This window comes from Hibiscus syriacus, unplaced genomic scaffold, assembly GCF_006381635.1.
Source record: "Hibiscus syriacus cultivar Baekdansim isolate YM2019G1 unplaced genomic scaffold, ASM638163v2 tig00005712_pilon, whole genome shotgun sequence".
Taxonomy (NCBI): Eukaryota; Viridiplantae; Streptophyta; class Magnoliopsida; order Malvales; family Malvaceae; genus Hibiscus; species Hibiscus syriacus.
The window spans coordinates 164690-170689 of NW_024062065.1; positions in this window are offsets into that span (position 1 = coordinate 164690).

Here is a 6000-nt window from a genome sequence, read left to right on the forward strand (position 1 = left end):
TTTAATTATAAAAGTAAGAGGATTTAATTTTTAGATTTTTATTACAGATTCAATCTTAAAATTTATCAACGTACAAGGGTTAACGACATATTTTGATCAAATATAATTTTTTACCCAATCTTTCTTCTATGAATGAAGATAATTCAATTTAATAATCGATCATATTTTTGTTTTCTGTTTTTTTCTTCTTCTGGTTTTAAGGTTTTGTTGTGACTAATTTAGATCGATCCGGATTGCAAACTTGGCTTTGATGGGTGAGTCTTCCCGCAGAGATTTTCTTTATACATAAAGACTCGAACATGACATATTGCTTAAGCGATATCAAGCTGCTTATCACTTTAACCAATCCCGTTACCAATCGATCAGATTTTTATATTTTAATGAAAGTGTTTGAATTAACTACAATTAGTTTAATTAACTACAATTAGTTTAATTAACTACTTACTTTTATTTTTTAATATAATTATTAAAATTTGATTTATTAATTGTCTAATTCGAATTAAATATTATATAGATGTATTATGTGGTGACATTTCCAGCCTACATTGCTCTACTTATAGCCTTACTTAATAATTTCAATACATCATTTTTCTAGATTAATAATCAATTAATTAATTTTTTATTATAAATGATCAAATATTTTAAAACTTGTTTTTAAGCTAAGGTGATTAAAAAGTAACATATGTTATAAATACTTTCAATTATTTGACAATGAACATTCAATCATCCTGTTACATTCGCTAGTGCTCGAACTCGTGACCTTTAAGAATAACAACGATTCCTTTAACCAAGTAGGTAAGTTTATTTTGCTGGAAATTAAGCAGCCGGCGGCTGTTAAATTTGTCAAAAGAGGGGGCTGCTTTGACTTCAAGTTAGGCAGCCCATGTGTTTGAATTTGGGCAAGTGATAATTAAACAATTGAGTCATTGAACTTTAGGGTATTTGTTGAAAACATTTTGATATTTCGATATAACAAATTAAGATAAATGAATTTTAAGATTTTCCAAAAGATTTTCTAAGTATATTCGATATAATTATTCGAATATCAAATTATTACTCCAAATCTTTCAAATGTCATTTTTAATCCTTACTCAAGTGTAAAATTAAGTTTTAAACTTAAAATAATTTCAAAACAATTTTACAAAATATTTCGAACCATTTCAAAGCCAAAAATTCCAGATTGCTAATAGGGAATCGATTCCCCCCCAAAGGGGTACTGATTCCCCCTGAATGGTTTGGCTCCGAGAAAAACAGAATGCTCGGAGGGAACCGATTCCCCCCCAAGTGGGTACCGATCCCCCCTATTTAACGGTCGAAATATTTAAATTTTACACTTAGGGAACCAATTCCCTATGAGGGGGAACCGATTCCCCCCACGCTCCAAGCATAAATATTAATTATTTTCACACTTAAACGACTCCAATAACTTCATTAATGATCCCCAACGTTAAGAAGTGATTCAAGGTATATTTAAACAAGCTTAGAAGCCATTGATCAAGAACAAGAAACAACAAGCAACTAGAATCAAGAAAGAATCAAAGAGAAAGCATCAAACCTCAAGTTTGAGCATTTTAAGCCTATTTTTCATTCAATATTCATTTTGATTTCAAGAACACTACTTGTACTCAATTGTATTCATTCTTGAGTGTTCTTTTCTTTGTTCTAGAATTGTGCAAACAATCTACCTTGTGAGGATTTCCTTGTAAGTTTGCAAATTTGTATTGTTCTCTTTGGGAGAGAGTGTTCTCAAGAATTTGGGGTATAATTCTTGAGGGTTTGTAAGGTTACTCTTTGTCCTCAAAAGAAAGACAAATTAGTGAATTTGTGGAAAATCCTTAGTGTGGATAGCTAAGGAACAAGAAGTAGCAAACTTGTGCTTGATGGCATTCGGGGAAGATTCTAAGGTAACCTCTAACTCATCTGATTTTGTTGATTTATCCTATGATGAGCTATTAGAGGAATATAATGTGTTGGCTTCGGATTATGAGAAATTGTTTTTAAAATATAAAAATAATGTTTCAAAATTGAAAAATGAAAACAAACTCATATCCAAAACCAACAACGATCTTGAAAGTAAAATCAAAGATTTGCAAATCAAACTAGAAGAGTTTGAAAAGAAAATTTTGGATTTGCAAAATTTACTTTCAAAGGTCAATGATGATCATCAAAAGAAAATTGATGATCTTAAAACTTCTTTTGATAAAGTTGGAACAAAACGTTTTGAAAAAGGAGAAAATTCAAAATCCAACTTTGTTAGAAAAGATTTTAAAAACTACAATCATAGAGGTCCCCAAAGAACCTCTAATGGAAAAATCGTTAGAAGTATGTGGGTTCCTAAAGAACTCATTACTACTAAAGATAAAGATATCCTACACAAATGGATACCTAAGGGGACTAGGATTTTGGAAACTAATGAATATGGACCCAAAAGAATTTGGGTACCAAAAATAAAAAATTAATCTATGTTTGTAGGGAAATGAGCATTACTACAAGGCACGGGAAACAAATTCAAATTCATGGTACCTTGATAGTGGATGCTCGAGACACATAACCGGGGACAAAAACCGTTTCATAGAGCTTAACGCCAAAAATGGAGGATAAGTGACTTTTGGTGATCATTCAAAAGGTCACATTGAAGGTATAGGTATAATAGGTAATACCTCTTCCATACAAATTAAAAATGTTTTATATGTGAATGAATTAAAGCATAATCTTTTGAGTATTAGTCAATTTTGTGATAAAGGATTCAATGTCATGTTTGAAACTAATTGTTGTAAAGTTATTGACATTGCATCTAATCGGATTATTCTTGTTGGTCATAGAATAGGAAACATTTACATGGTGCATTTAAATTCTATTAATGTGACTAATTTATTTCTAGTTGCAAAAGATGAGCATGATAGTTGGTTATGGCATAGGAGACTAGGACATGCTAGCTTGAGTGTTTTGCAACGGTTAGTTCAAGGAGAATTGGTTTGAGGGCTGCCTAAACTAAAATTGGATAATGATAAAATCTGTGATGTTTGTGCTAAAGGAAAACAAAAGCGAGTTTCTTTTAAATCCATTAATGATGTGTCAACTAGTAGAGTATTACAATTGATCCACTTAGATCTTTTTGGGCCATCTAGAACTACTAGCTTGGGTGGAAAACAATATGCATTTGTCTTGGTAGATGACTATTCTAGATATACTTGGGTTCTATTCTTAAGTACTAAAGATGAAGCATTAGAAAAATTCATCATGTTTTCAAAAGTAATCCAAAACGAAAAAGGTTACTCTATAACTAGTGTTAGGAGTGATCATGTAACTAAGTTTTAAAATCTTGGATTTACTGAGTTTTGTAATTCTAATGGTATTAGTCATAATTTTTCAGCACCTAGAACCCCTCAACAAAATGGAGTTGTTAAGAGGAAAAATCGAACTTTAGAAGAAATGGCTAGAACCATGCTTTGTGAAAATAATTTGCCAAAGTATTTTTGGGCGGAAGCCATAAATACCGCTTGTTATGTTATTAATCGAGTAATGATTAGGCCTATTTTAAAGAAAACTCCATATGAACTTTTAAAAAATAAAAAGCCTAACATTAGTTATTTTTATCCTTTTGGATGTAAGTGTTTTGTTTTAAACAACGGTAAAGACAATCTTGGCAAATTTGATGCTAAAAGTGATGAAGGAATTTTTCTGGGTTATTCCTTAAATTCTAAATCTTATCGAGTATTTAATAAAAGAACTTTGGTTGTAGAAGAGTCTATACATGTTTTCGATGATAATCTCCTTCCGAGGAAGGATTCTTGTTTGAATGATGATGTAGGTATTATAAATACAAATGACGTTAGACATGACGTTGGAGAACCATCATCAAAGGAAGAAACAAATGATGAGGAAACTCATGATCCTCTCGAGAATCCAACCATTGAAGAAAGGGAAGTATCTTATCCAAGAGAGTACAACTATGTCAATGATGGTGAGATTATAGGTGATCCATCCAAAGGGGTAACAACTCGATCTTCTCTTAGAAATATTTGTAATTATATTGAATTTATCTCATGCATAGAGCCTAAAAATATTAAAGAAACATTAAACGATAAACATTGGATTATGGCTATGCAAGAAGAGTTAAATCAATTTGAGAGAAGTAAAGTATGGACATTAGTTGAAAGGCCTAATAATAAATCTACTGTAGGTACTAGATGTGTATTTAGGAATAAGCTTGGTGAGAGTGTAATAGTGACAAACAAGGCTAGACTTGTTGCTCAAGGGTATACTCAAGAAGAGGGCATAGACTATGATGAAACATACGCTCCGGTAGCTAGGGTGGAAGCAATTAGAACGTTATTAGCATTTGCATGTTTTCATGAATTTAAATTATATCAAATGGATGTTAAAAGTGCATTTTTAAATGGTTTTATAAAAGAAGAAGTGTATGTGGAACAACCTCCAGTTTTTGAAGATTCAAAATTTCCGGATCATGTTCTTAAATTGACAAAATCACTTTATGGTTTGAAACAAGCTCCTAGAGCTTGGTATGAAAGATTGTCAAACTTTTTAATTGAAAAAGGTTTTTCAAAAGGGAAGGTTGACACTACATTGTTTTTAAAGCATAAAGGTAAAGATTTATTAGTAGTTCAAATTTATGTTGATGATATAATATTTGGTTCTACTAATGATGTTCTTTGCCAAGAGTTTTCTAAGTTAATGCAAAGCGAATTCGAAATGAGCATGATGGGGGAGCTCTCATTTTTCTTGGGACTCCAAATCAAGCAAAGAAAAGATGGCATCTTCATCAATCAAGCTAAGTACGTCAAAGATATGCTCAAGAAGTTTGGACTGGAAAATGGCAAGCCTCATGACACTCCAATGAGCTCTTCAACAAAGCTTGACTTAGATGAAGGAGGTAAATGTGTAGATGTTAAATTATATAGGTCAATGATTGGATCTTTACTTTATCTAACTGCAAGTAGATCGGACATTATGTTTAGTGTTTGCTTATGTGCTAGATTTTAATCATGCCCTAAGGAATCACATTTACTAGCTGTTAAGAGAATCTTTAGATACCTTAAGGACACTCCTAGTTTAGGACTTTGGTATCCTAGAGACTCTAGCTTTAGCTTGCATGCCTTTTCTGAAGTGGATTATGGAGGATGCAAATTAGATAGGAAAAACACCTCTGGTACTTGCTAATTCCTTGGAAATATGTTGATTTCTTGGTTTTCAAAGAAACAAAATTGTGTTGCATTATCTACCACTGAAGCGGAATACATTTCAGCCAGTAGTTGTTGTGCACAAGTTTATGGATGAAACAACAACTTTTTGATTATGGAATTGAAGTAAAACATCACTTCATTAGAGACCATGTCACTAAGGAAGATGTAGTTCTAGAATTTGTTGATACTTTGCATCAATTAGTGGATATCTTTACAAAGCCTTTAGACAAGGAAAGATTTTGGACACTTAGGAGAGAATTAGGTTTGACCAACCTCTTCACTTAGTGTTTAAAATAATTTTAGCACTTTAAAGAATAAATGAAAAAAATGCTTATAATAGTAATTTCTGATTACATTCATTGCTATTAGTTAGGGGGAGTTTATGATTCTTGATGAAAATTAACTTTATGTTCAAATGTAGTTTAAGGATTAATTTGATTGATTGAACATAATTAATTTTCAATATATGAGTTGCCAATACCACTAGAGAAAATTAATTTAGCATTTTGAGTGTTTAAAAATCAGATTTTAGCATTTTAGTACAGAGGGAATTGATACCCCCCTTGAAGGGTAACCGATTCCCCATTTGAAGGTGAACCGATTCCTCCTGTAGGGGAATCGATACCCCCCTGGGGTTCTGGTTTTTAACACTGGCAGAACACCCAAAAACTCAAACCCTCACTTCTTCTCTTCACGCCGTTTCTCCTCTCTACACTCACCTTATCTCCATATTTCATCAAAACATCATTTTAATCGGAATTCTCTTCAAATATCATCTCCTAAACCTGTTGGAATC